This window comes from Tursiops truncatus, chromosome 10, assembly GCF_011762595.2.
Source record: "Tursiops truncatus isolate mTurTru1 chromosome 10, mTurTru1.mat.Y, whole genome shotgun sequence".
Classification (NCBI taxonomy): domain Eukaryota; kingdom Metazoa; phylum Chordata; class Mammalia; order Artiodactyla; family Delphinidae; genus Tursiops; species Tursiops truncatus.
The window spans coordinates 13,038,025-13,051,544 of record NC_047043.1 but is presented as its reverse complement, the minus strand read 5'-3'; the positions used below and the strand labels follow the sequence as shown (position 1 = coordinate 13,051,544).

General features: G+C 39.6%; 1 long non-coding RNA gene across 1 annotated transcript in view; it reads left to right on the top strand.

The window, feature by feature from the left end:
- The window catches only part of LOC141279634 (uncharacterized), a 37,478-nt gene extending 30,452 nt beyond the window's left edge, over positions 1–7,026 (top strand). The window contains exon 3 of the long non-coding RNA XR_012334215.1: positions 6,502–7,026. This is a non-coding gene — a long non-coding RNA (uncharacterized lncRNA). The remainder of the gene's footprint in view (positions 1–6,501) is intronic.
- Positions 7,027–13,520: the final 6,494 nt, after the last annotated feature.

The following is a 13,520-nucleotide window of genomic DNA, read 5'->3' as shown; positions in this document are numbered from 1 at the left end:
ATATTAATATAGTTGCATGAATTTGGGGAAATCATGATGTGATTTTTAATTTAATTTTTATTTTATGCTCAGCTCCACTATTCTCCACCTGTGAGTTCTGCTCACCTAAGGAGATAATCACTTTCACCTCTTTTGTTTCTTTTTATATGTACCACAATATTTTTAAATAATAGGCTTATACTACTATTTTATGATTTTTAAACTTAACAATTTTTATCTTTCTTTAATGGAGATGAAAATTTAGCTCTCTTACACTCTCTTTTCCATACATTTACATACACATAATTTCTTTTCCTTCATGTTCCCAGCAATAGTTATTATGATTATGTTAAAATTGTTCAAACTGAGATATAAAACATGATATAAATATATTTAGTTTCTTATACAAATTTTTGGGGTTTTTTCTGGAGCTGATAGTTGCCTTGGTGTTTTCATCAATGTAAACCATGATTGTCCTCTCTAAGCACTCCTATACAGATGTAAAATAAATCATCTTAGCATGAGCAAATGATAAAGAATTGTATCCATTTAATTTTTCCCTCATCGGTATGTCTCCTGAAACCCTTTCACCTCCTGATGTAATCTGAACTCTGGGCCCCTGGGCTTAACATGTGGCTTTCATCCTGGACCTTCTCTTTGCCACAATACTAAAGAGTCTCTGTGATCCTGTGTTGATCTCTTGTTGCCTGTCTTCCTCTTTATTGGTTTACTCCTTTGCTTGGGTGGAACACATCTTCCTTTTGCTTCAGGAGAAAGGATATATGGAAAGCAGATTTTTGAGAACTTGAATGCCCCAAAATGTTTTTATTTTCTTCTGATACTGATTAATAATAGTTTTGTTGTACAGAATTCTAGGTTGGACTAATGTTTCCTCAGAATTTTCAAAATACCATTTTGTGGTTTTATAGCCACCTATTTTGCTGTTCAAAAAGCAGCTCCGTATGATTACTAATCATTGGTCTTTGACCTTCTTTTTCCCCTAACAGCCTTTAAGCTTACTCCTTATTCCAGGTTCTGAAACTTCACAATTATGTGAATTGTTGTGAGTTTTTTCTTCATTCACTTTAGCCCTCAATGGGCCCTTTAAATTTGTAAATACATGTTTTTCACTTCTTAAAATTTTTTTATTTGATAATATCCCCTTTCATTTTTGTATTTTTCTCTCTCACTAGAACTTTATTTGGGTCTCTAATTTTGTTTTCTCTTCTATTTTCCATGTCTAATTTTCATACTTTCTGAGTGAAATTCTCAAATTTACCTTCAAGTCTTCTGCTGAATATTTTATTCCTGTTATTGCATGTTATCATTTTCAAAAAACTTGTATAGATTCAATTCCACAAACATTTGTGGAGTATTTATTATATGTAAAGTTACTGTATTTGGGAATGCTTTTTTGGGGGCAGAAACAAATATAAAAATATCTCCCAATACAAAAAGCTTATAATATATAAATATATATACAGGTATCTATAAAATAAAAGCTACATTAATTTGAGTCAAAAATCTGAAAATAGGGGCTTCCCTGGTGGCGCAGTGGCTGAGAGTCTGCCTGCCGATGCAGGGCACACGGGTTCATGCCCCGGTCCGGGAAGACCCAACATGACATGGAGCAGCTGGATCCGTGAGCCATGGCCGCTGAGCCTGCGAGTCCGGAGCCTGTGCTCCGCAATGGGAGAGGCCACAACAAGTGAGAGGCCCGTGTACTGCCAAAAAAAAAAAAAAAAAAATTTGAAAATAGAGAGGGAAGACATGTCATCCATATTTTTCTCATTTCTAAACCAGAAGTTCAACTAATGAGACTATCAGAAAGTTAATTAAAAGATATTACTAATGATCATATTAAGCAAGCTGGCAAATTCTCAATTTTGATCGACACTACTCAGGGTAAACCTTTGATTGACATTAGTTCAGTCATTCTAATATGTGTCTCAGAGCCCATGATAGATATAATGGGCATAAAGTTAAATTCTGGAGAAAATATATTCCATCCTGTTACAGAAATTTTTGAGATCAAATAATAGAGATTCTTAACAAGTATGTAGAATGTTCAAATACTGACACACCCTACTTGAAGAGATCACTCAACTGGTTTTTGTCCTGGTTAAAAAAAGAAACCTCTAACCAAGGTCACATATGGTATTATTCACAAGTCTTAAATCTAGTAATAGAATGGATAATGGCAAGGCAATAAGGGATATTTCACAGTTTTGACTCAAAATGTCTGAGCAGTATTTATCATGGAGCAACATAAAAGAATTGCTTTTTGACACAAACAGCAGGGGACTCCAATCCACTTCCCAGCATTATGGAAGCAAGACAAGGTTCTAGAAAAGGAACTTGGAAAACAGTGCTGTATTGCTCTGAGAGAACCCGCTCAACTAAACAGTGGCTTTTCTTTCCCCTGTCCCCAGCATTGTTGAGATATAATTGACATATAATATTGTGTAAGTTTGGGGTGTCCAACACATTGATTTAATATACTTGTATATTGCAAAATGATTACCACCATAGCTAACACTTCAATGTCACAAACTATCATTTCTTTTTTGTGCTGAGATCATTTAAGATCTACTCTCTTAGCAACTTTCAACTATGTAATACAGTATTATTAACTATAATCATCTTGCTGTACAGTTAGATCCCAAGAACTTATTCACCTTATAACTGCAAGTTTGTACTCTTTGACATCTCCCCATTTCCCCCACCCCACCTCAGGGCCTATAACCACCATTCTACCCTCTGGTTCTGTTTGTTTGTCTCTTCAATTCCATATGTAAATGATTTTATACAGTATTTGTCTTTCTCTGACTTATTTCACTAGCTTAATAACCTCAAGATACATCCCTGTCGCAAACAGCAGAATTTCCTTCCTTCTTATGACTGAATAACATTCCATTTTATATGTAATGCTGCAATGAACATGGGAGTGCAGATATCTCTTCAATATCTTATGTTTTTTTTGTTTTTTTTTGTTTGTTTGTTTTTTGCGGTACGCGGGCCTCTCACTGTTGTGGCCTCTCCCGTTGCGGAGCACAGGCTCCCGACACGCAGGCTCAGCGGCCATGGCTCACAGGCCCAGCTGCTCCGCGGCATGTGGGATCTTCCCAGACTGGGGCACGAACCCATGTCCCCTGCATCGGCAGGCGGACTCTCAACCACTGCACCACCAGGGAAGCCCAATATCTTATGTTTATTTCCTTTGTATATATACCCAGAAATCAGATTGCATACAGTAGTTCTATTTTTAACTTTCTGAGGAAACTTAATACTGTTTTCTACAGTTGCTGTACCAATTTACATTCCCACCAACAGTGCACGTTTCTCCACATCCTCACCAACACTTATCTCTTGTATTTTAGATAATAGCCATTCTAATAGGTGTGAGGTGATCATCTCATTGTGGTTTTGATTTGCATTTCCTTGATGGTTAGTGATGTGGAGGATGTCTTCATATATATCTGTTAACCATATGTATGTCTTCTTTGGAAAAAGGTCTATGCAGTTCCTCTGCCCAATTTAAATCTTATTGTTTGGGTTGTTTGCTATTGAGTTGTATGAGTTCTTTATATAATTTGGATATTAACCCCTTATCAGATAAATCATTTGCAAATATTTTTTCCCGTTCTATAGGTTGTCATTTCATTTTGTTGATTTTTTTTTTTTTGCTGTGCAGAAGCTTTGTAGTTTGATGTAGTCCCATTTATTAATTTTTGCTTTTGCTGCTTGTGCTTTTGCTGTGGTATCCAAAGTATCATTGCCAAGACCAGTGTCAAGGAGGTTTTTTTTTTTTTACAGTTTCAGTTCTCATTTTTAAGTCTTTCCAATGTGTGTGGGTTTTTTCCACACACCCAAGCGATACTCTGACACCAGCTGGGTGTCCTACAATTCAATTCAATTCAATTCTGATGCTATCTACCTGGAGATAATATCAGATCTCACAGGGTCAGTCCTACAAGACTCCCCCTCTCCCAGTTCACATGCAGTTGCAAGCCCAGCATGTCACCTGTGCTTCTGACCAATTGGCTATATATCAGAGGTTCCAACAACCCCCCTCCTCGGGTTTGATTAACTTTCTAGAGTCACTCTCAGAACTCAGAGAAACATTTTACTTACTAGATTACTGTACCAGCTTATTATAGAAGGATATAACTCACGAAGAGCCAGATGGAAGAGTTGCATAGGGCAAGGTATGTGGGAAGGGGCTCAGAGCTTCCATGCCATCTCAGAGTGTGTCACACTTCCAGCATCTCCATATGTTTACCATGTTGGAAGCTCTCAAACCCCACCCTTTGGGATTTTTTTATTTTTATTTTTTTACCCTTTGGGATTTTTAAGGAGGCTTCATTACATAGGTATGATTGATTAAATCATTGGCCATTGGTGACTGAACTCAATCTCCAGCCCCTGTCCCCTCCAGGAGGTCTGAGGGTGGGACTGAAGTTTCAGTTCTAACCATTTGCAACCTTCTAACCATTTGGTTGGTTCCCCAGGAAACCAGTCCCATCCTCGGTTACCTTGGGCTTTCCATAAGTCACCTAATTAACATAACAAAAGACACCTTTATGTCTCTCATCATTTAAGAAATTCCAAGCGTTTTAGAAACTGTGCCAGGAACAGGGCAAAGACCAAATATATATATATTTCTTATTATAAATCAAAATATCACAGTCTTTAATCCATGTCAAGTTAATTTTTGTGAGTGGTCTAAGATAGAGGTCTAATTTCATTCTTCCGTATGTGGTTTCCCAGTTCTCCCAACACGATTTATTGAAGAGATTTCCTTTCCCCACTGAATTTTCCTGGCTTCTAAACAGCAGCTTTTCATGCCTCAGGGTCCAGAAGGGGAAGCCAGTTGAAATGAATGGATGGGGGACATTGTTTTTTCTGCAGATACAAAAGATGCTCCCCCAAGGGAGGTGCTGGCATTTGACATTAGTAAAGAAAGCCTAACTATTCTGTGACTACTCTTCTTACTTGAACTCCTCAGTTTCAAGGGCCCCTCATCACTGGGCCCAAGTCTTGGGAGGAGCTTTGAGTAAGTGGTATAGCCATAGCTTAATTAAACTTGTGTGGTCATGACCCATAGCACTGTGTCTGTGTTACCCAAGTTCAGTCAAGGAATAAATCTGCTGTAAGGCTGTGGACAGCAAAATGAAGGCTTTTTCTACGGGGCTAGAATACATGGGTCAGAGCAGCTCATCTCATTGGCTTAACTGACTCAGATGTCTGTAAGGCTGGCCCAAACAGCTGTGTGGAAATTGGCTGGTTGCATGTCAACAAAATGAGCAGTTCAGGTACTTAATAGATTTCTTCCTGAAAACGTTATCGTTGTATCTTAAGAGCCTAACACACTGTCTGGCACAGCATGGCTGCTCCGTAAATATTTGTGGAATGAATGAGCTCTAAGAAGTCTTAGACAAAGCAACTTAGTTCCATCCTCACTACCTGCTGTGCTAAAAGTCTCCCTGGCTGATTCCATATGACACTTAGGAGACCTGTCTTGTTTTCTTATATTGCATTTCATCAGCTCCTATGAGATTCAAAGAAAAGAAGTGGAAATAGTTCTTCAGCAAATATTTATGGAAACCTACCATGTTCAAGGCACTGTTGGAAAAATAAAACTCTAAGGTAGTCTTTTCCCTACAATAGCTTACAGCCTTAAAGAGGAGATATGTACACACAAATACATTCTCAGAATTATAGATCTCTAACTAATAAATGCATTCATATGCAATTGGATGCCCGAAACTTATATACGTGGTATGGAATAAGTCCCTCTTTGGTTTGATGCTTCATTTTGTTTAATGCTAAGATCTAAAATGACTCTAAGCCCTCCCTGGCTATAAGTGACCGTCTTTTCCCTTACTAAGTACTTCCAAAAAAGCTCTGGAGTTTCTGTGCTGGGTAGTCTCCATTTGCCCCTCCTCCTATTCTCCTCTTCGTCTGCCTGCCCTGAGCCCCAGGAGGCTGCCCTACACCACTGACTGTATCACTCAGACTCCAAGGTCCACTGGCTTTCGGTTGGGTTGGGCCAATGGAATGCAGTGGCAGAAGATGGGTGTGCAGAGAGAAAGAATGGGGTGTTTATTCACTCCTCTTCCTCCCTGCCTGGGAGCTGTTCTGATAGCAGCTGTGCCTCTCTCGACCACAGATCCTTTCTCAAGACTCGCTACTCCAGCTCATGCAAGGCTCTGAGAACCCTATTCATCCTGTGCCTCTGTCGTGGTTAATTTCACATGTCAATTTGATGAGGCCGTGGGGTGCCCAAATATCTGGTTAAGCATTATTTCTGAGTGTGTCTGTGAGAATGTTTCTGGATGAGATTACCATTTGAATCAGTAGATTAAGTAAAACAGATTGCCCTCCAGAGTGTGGCCTCATCCAATCTTTTGATGGCCAGGATAAAAGTCTGAGGTAAGAGAAAATTATTTCTCTCTATCTGACTGTCTTTGGACTCACACTCAGGCTGGAACTTACACCATTGGCTCTCCTGCTTCTCAGGCCTTCAGACTCGGTCTAGGACTCGGACTGGAACTCAGACCCACCAGCTCTCCTGGATTTCCAGATTGCCGATTGCAGATCCTGTAGCTTCTTAAACGCCATAATTGCGTGAGCCAATTCCGTACAATACATACATATATATCCTTTTGGATCTGTTTCTCTGTCTAATTTTTTCTCCTGACTAAGACACTCCTTCACATCTAGAGATGGAAACAGCTTCCTAGTGTTGTCAGCCTCTGGGTGCTTCAGCATTGCTTGTTGGTAGCTTTAGCCCTGTCCATACCTCTGTAAATTGTCCCTTCAATAAGGTTTCTCAGAATCTTGGTTGAGTGTGCATCTGTTTCCTGACAGAAGCCTGAATGACACAGTTGCTCAGAACTGTCTTCTCATTTACTCTACCAGCTGGGAGGACACAGGAGTTCAGATCCCCCGAGGTACCTTAAGGCCGCTCCAAAGCTGCTGGTCTCCAGACACTCCCACCCACTGATCTAGGTTTATTCGGCAATGACCATCTCCCTCCCTCAAGTGAAGACTTTGTGTTATCTAGAAAATGAAGAATTTGGATACTTCATCTAATACAATGGAATTCTGTAATATGGAAGAGCTAGAGAAGCAACTGATGTGTTAAGATTTTATTCTATTTAAATATAGAATGATAACAGGTTACTCATGTTCAGGGTTGCTTACTCTGTCTTAATCTTTCATGAAAATAAGATGGTAAAATGAAAGACCATAAGAGGTAGCTGAAGTAATCCTTTTTTTTTTTTATTTAACTGTGTCTTAGGTACATTATGGGTCAAACAGGCTTTGGTCCTTTGGTTTTATATTCCAGCCATTTTCAATACAGTTATTTATTGAAGACAACATGTCCTTTTTTCCAAACAGCTGACTTTCATACTTTCGTCATGAAAATTTTCTTGTATCACAATGATTTGTTTGTATATCCAGAGTAGTATACTTGTTCTCATAGCAAGACCTTATCTTATTTATCATTTTATCTCCAAAGCTATAGCCATGCTACTACATAAACATTTATTAAATGAATGAATGAAAGAATGAATAAATGACAATGGACCTTGAAATGTAACTAATTTGTAAATTGAGAACTATGAAGCTGGAGTGACACAGAGTAACGCCATGGATTTTTCTCTCCTTGCTATGAAGGGTCCTGCCCCTCACCTCTTTCCACATTATTTCCTACCTATTGTGTGTTGCACTCTTCTGAAATTGATTAGCAGCCTATGAAATTACCCAAAAATTCTGTGGCTGGCAAACTGCCTTTTACCAGTATAAGTCAAATTTGCCGTTTTCAAATCCTCACCTATGAGAATATGATTCACAATATATCCCCTCTATTCTCCAAACTTCAGACTCATGTACCACAGAGAAATCTTTATTTCCCTCATTCTGATTATTTATTATATAGCAGCAAATTTATAACTCAGTGATGGACCTAAGAATTTTAAGCCCCTGAGCAAACTTGTAAACTTTCCTTATCCCCTGCAATGCAGGGCTACTCTTGTTTTATATATATATACACACATACACACACCCATATACATATCCTATATATGTAATTTATTTATATTTAGCTATATATAATATATATTTATTATATATAATATGTACATATTATTTAAATATATTATATATCTAAGTATATTAATTAATTAAAGGGAGAAAATGGCAGTAACCTCTTTCCTCATTTTTGTGTTTTCCCCATGCAAAAGTATCAGAGTAATTAATCCTCAGCAGGCTGAACAACCTATGCGCAATCATTTGCTACACCTTTGGCTCATAGAGTTCAGCAGCAGTGGATGTTTGCTCAGTCTTAGGTAGAGATGCAGAGAATTCTAACAATTCTCCAGCGCTACCCCTTGTTGACTTAGAATTACTTTCAAGTATTAGTAGCGGTCGGTAAATTATAAAATGTCAGTGGCTTAACACAATAGGAGTTAATTTCTACATGTTTAACAGTCCAGTGAAGATTTCCTGGTGGGTAGACAGGTTTCACCCAGTGGTGATTCAGGGGTCCCAGGCTCCTTCCATATCATGGCTCTTCCATCCAGGAGGGCCTGAGTCCTTGGAAACCAACAGCCAACTGGAAAAGAGCAAGAAGAGTGTTCCCTTGGAGGTTCTAGTTCACACTTCACTACAAAGAGCTCAGCCATTTGGCTGCTCCGAAACCCAAAGATGCTACTGCTCAGTGACAATTATACAATGGGAAATAAGGACACAGATTTTTCTGTGAGCAAGGAGCTGACTCTGCCACAGGAAGCATGGGCACAGGGGATATCATCCCAAATAGAATTTTTCTGTGGATTTAGAGTGAGGGAAGAGGCGGGAGTTGAATCTGAAACTCCGAATGTGAGCTATCTTCAGCACTTGTCCCTTCAGTAATAGGGAAGAACCTTTAAAGTCTATTACAAGTTATTCACCGAAGGGATGTTTCCTATAAGCTAAAATTATACATAATGGCCCATCTCTGGGAACCCTGCCTCCCAGATAATGAATATAAAGCTGAAAAACCTTTGTTTAGCTCACAGGAAACATCCTGACCAGACACCCCACCCCCCAACCCCCCCCCCCCAAAGCCCCCCACCCTCACCCCACCCCTGCAGGCAGGAAGAAATTAACACATCCCCTCTGGAGGCTACCTGGAACTAGGAAATGTTTTACTTTACACCCTCCCCTTTTAGTATAAAGGAATCCTGCGTTCTAACTCAGGCAAGGTGGTTCCTTGGAACGTGAGTCCACCATTTGCTCGGTCAGCCGGCTCTCTGAATAAGGTCGCTATTCCTGGCCTCAACAATTCATCGCTCGATTTATTGGCCTGTCGTGCAGCGAACAGTACAGGTGAGCTTAGATTCGGTAATGAATTTTCAAGCAGCTAGCCAGCAGCCTTGCTGTTCGTGGCCTGCTGGCCCCAGTTGGGGAGTTTTCGGGTAAGGTTCTAGCAGCTGCCGCAGGCCACTTGTCCTGGGCTCTTTCCTTCAAAATTCCCCAAAGCAGGGCTTCTCTGGTGGCGCAGTGGTCGAGAGTCCGCCTGCCGATGCAGGGGACGCGGGTTCGTGCTCCGGTCCGGGAGGATCCCACATGCCACGGAGCGGCTGGGCCCGTGAGCCATGGCCGCTGAGCCTGCGCGTCCGGAGCCTGTGCTCCGCAACGGGAGAGGCCGCAGCAGAGAGAGGCTCGCGTACCGCAAAACAAAACAAAAACAAAAACAAAATTCCCCAAAGCAGCCCCCGCTTCACCAGCGCTTGGCAGTTGGAGGAAGGAATCGACATTTGGGAGCTGACAGACTCCATACAGAAGGGTAAGTCGCTCTGGTGTGTACAGCCGGAAACTTTTTCCTCTCTGTTTGGGGCTTTTTCTGCAGAGTAAGCCAGTTTGTTTGGGGTACCCTGTTGGAGAGGGGAAATAGTTGCATTTTCTCTTCGTTTGGGGCTTTTTCTCTGGAATAAGCCAATTTGTTTTGTATTTGAGTGGGGTACCCTGTTGGAAAGAGGAAAGAGTTGTTGGACTTCTACCTGATTTTTGAACTGGTTTGTTTGTTTCTTTGGATGCTAGCATTTGTGTGTGCCACTTGTATTTTGTTTGTCTTGAATTTCTGTCTTTAAAAATGGGAAATGTTTCAACTATCCCTAAACAAAGTCCTCTGAGGTGCGTTTTGGATAAGTGATCTGATTACAGCTGAGAGGAGGATGATATCTTATTGAAACAACGTGTGGCCACACTACCTGTTAGGATCTCCACAAGGGGTTTAGAAAGGGTTATCCTGGGACCCTGTGCACCATGTACTACTACCCTTGATGTGTTAATTACATTGTGGTCTCCTGTGTCGTTGGTATATGTAAAACCCCAAGACCAAACTTGAAGGTTTATTTAGGATTTTCTGTTTGTCCTTTTGGGTTTTTCATTTCATTTTGTTTGGTACTGTTTCTCCATTTATAGCCAAATCAGCTTTGTGATATTTAAAACTTTTACTGATGTCAAATGGAGGAAAGGAACAGGAAAACAAAACGAAACACTTTCTGTTCTTAGCCTAGAGGGGACATTCCCAGGAAGAAGAGGAAGGTTCCACTTGGTTCCTAAAATCACCAAAAGCTGCAAATAGACATAAAAGTCTTTTCCATAAATATTAGTAAAAACGCTTTAGTGATCTAGGCAAGTGACCTTGACTTGTCCCATCTGCCAGAAAGAAACCCAATTTGAATCCAACTTCTTTTGTAACTGATGGGTTTTACATTGTTGTAGCTGACTCATGGCTGGAATTTTGGAATGGAAACTGTGAGGTCCCTGTGTTTGTTTGTACATGTGTTAGAGATGTGTGGCATCACCAAAGTTAATTTGTAAAAGAGGTCTATTTAGTTAGCTTAAAGGAAACTAAGCCCTTACATAAACATTCAAATATAAAAGAAACAGGCCAGAATGAATTTTGTGTTCATGTGATCTAGGAAATATTCAGTATTGAATTAATATCTGGTATTAAAGTTAGCTTAAGTTTGTTGGTGTGATTAATATGGACGTGTCTTTACAGTCATCAGCATTAAATAGAATGCTTTTATTGTACCTATGTTTACTAGAAATCAAATAAGACCTTATTATTCCTGTTACAGAGTTTGTCAGCAAGAAAACTAATATGACAAAGCTTTTAAGTAAATAAAATAGAGGTAAATGAGGTGTAAGAGTTTTACTCCATAGGAATAATTATGTCTTGGGAATGTCTTGAATGTCTATCTAAAATAGTCTCTCCAGATTTTTGTAACTTAAAACTAAACTAAGTTGAATGAAGAGAATTCATTGACCGTCTGGGTCATTTTAAATAGAATAAAACATTAGAACATTAATTGCTGGGCAGGTCCAAGTTTTCCTACCTTTGCCTTCCTAGGAGAGGAAGACTTAGGCATAACTTTGTCAATCCGGAAATGCTGGTATGACAAACAGTTGACAATTACTTGCTCCTTGGTTTTCACTAGAGATTAAGGTTTTAAGGTTAAGAATTATAAGAGAAACATTTCAGTATGCAAAGATGTAGAATGTGTGTTTTCAGTGAAGAAGGTATGAGGAATGAAAATGCATTTTGTTAAAGGGAAAAAGGTGGTATTGTCCTAGAGCTGGTTGTTTCTGAGGGGAAGAGAAAGTGAGAGACAGATAAATATGGATACAGAAAGTTATGGAAGGTTTGTGGAAGAGGCACACAGTTTTGTCATGGTCAGGATTGGCTAAGATAAGATTGAACTTAATTAAGAAAATGAATTTTAAAGGTAAAGTGGTACAAAGCCTGAATTTGATTCTCTAAGAGGACAAAGTTCTTTAAATATTGAACTGCTTTTGATAACTGTGAGTTTCTTTAAGTGATCTGTATTTGCCTTTGTGATCTTTTATTATCACTGGTTAAAACGTTTTGAAATTTTTGACAAAATTCCCAAAGATCAAATTCTAAATGAAGTTCGTTTGACCTCTGGCTGACTTTGGGGTTTTCCAAAGGGTCCCTGAAACACCTCAAATTATTTCCTCTCTCTCCATATGAGAGAGCGTAATATTAAACTAACTAGGCTTATTTGGTATGTTAACTCACGTGAGAAGCATTGTCAAATAAATGGTGATAACACTTCTTAGACTGTATCATATGGGTAAAACGTTATTAATATACACATTCTAGAAATTATATGGAACTCCTAAAATTCTGGTATATCTGGTAAATGATATCAGTCATAATTTTAGTAATTAAATTGTATGTCACAGCAGTAACCAATTTTCTTTTCAGCTGCATTGTATTCCCAGTTGGTTGATGCCAAAGCAAAAAGGCATCATTTCAATGGTTTTACAGTGGCTTTTGAACGACTCTACATCTATTTTGTGAAGAAGCAGGGAAGAATGATGAAATCCTTTATGTGCAAGCATTTGTGCTATTACATCAGAGAAAATAAGAAAAGGAAGAGAACGAGAGTGAGGATATGTGGTTTCAAACCTTAACTCCTCCAGCTGAGGTAGCTGTTCCAGCCTCTGTGGCCATTATGCCAAGATATCCATCCCTTCCACCACCTCTTGTTCCTATGCAGCCCCAATTCCTGACGCTGGGACTCAGGACTTGCCCTCCTTCTCGGGATCAATTAGAAAAGCCTATGTTAGTTTCTGGGGCACAGGGACTTGGTCTGGTATCACCATCTGAGACCCGATAGGGCACCCAATTTGGGCCAGGAGCCACTTCCAGGGCAGGGCAATTTCCATTGTTATTATGGCATATAGGGGGCTAAATGCAAATGACCAACCAGCTGGACTTCTCAGACTTTTTTTTCATGGAAAGGCATTTTATTTTAAACATAGCAGTGCATACATGTCAATCCCAAACTCCCAATCTATCCCTCTCCCCTACCCTTCCCACTGGTAACTAAAAGTTCATTCTCTAAGTCTCAGACTTGTTTAATTGGAAAGATCGCAACCCTACTTTATGGGACTTGAGACCCATTTCAGACTTCTGACCTCGAGAAATGTAAGAGAATAAGTTTGTATTTTAAGCAATTAAGTTTGTGTTAATTTGTTATACTGACAATAGGAAACTAATACAGCTAGTAAATGGTAAATAGCAGCTTTCTAATAGCTGCTTGAATATCATTTTAGAATGAGCTCAGCATGGGTATGAAGAAAATGGACCCTGTTCTTCGTGGCCTTTTATAGAGGAAGGAGAGGAAGCTACTTTACCAAATGGTTCTTTCAAAAATAGGTTTAGGGGACCAGGGGCAGGGTTTATGCAGGAGGATAGAGGGTAGGTCTCTTGCAATTCCAAAAACATTGAGTTGAGGAAGAGAAGAAGGTTCCATAGAGTTTGCTCCTTTTTTAGAGACAAGAGGGTTAAGAGGCAGACGTGCTGTCTTGACTAGCTGAATTAACCATCTAGAATAAACAAAGCTCTACTCTTGAGCTCTTTAACCACTTCTTATAGAACGTATGTGGCTTACCAGTCCCATCTTCATCTCCTGCTCTTTTTAATGGAAAAATCACTTCCTGACACCTGG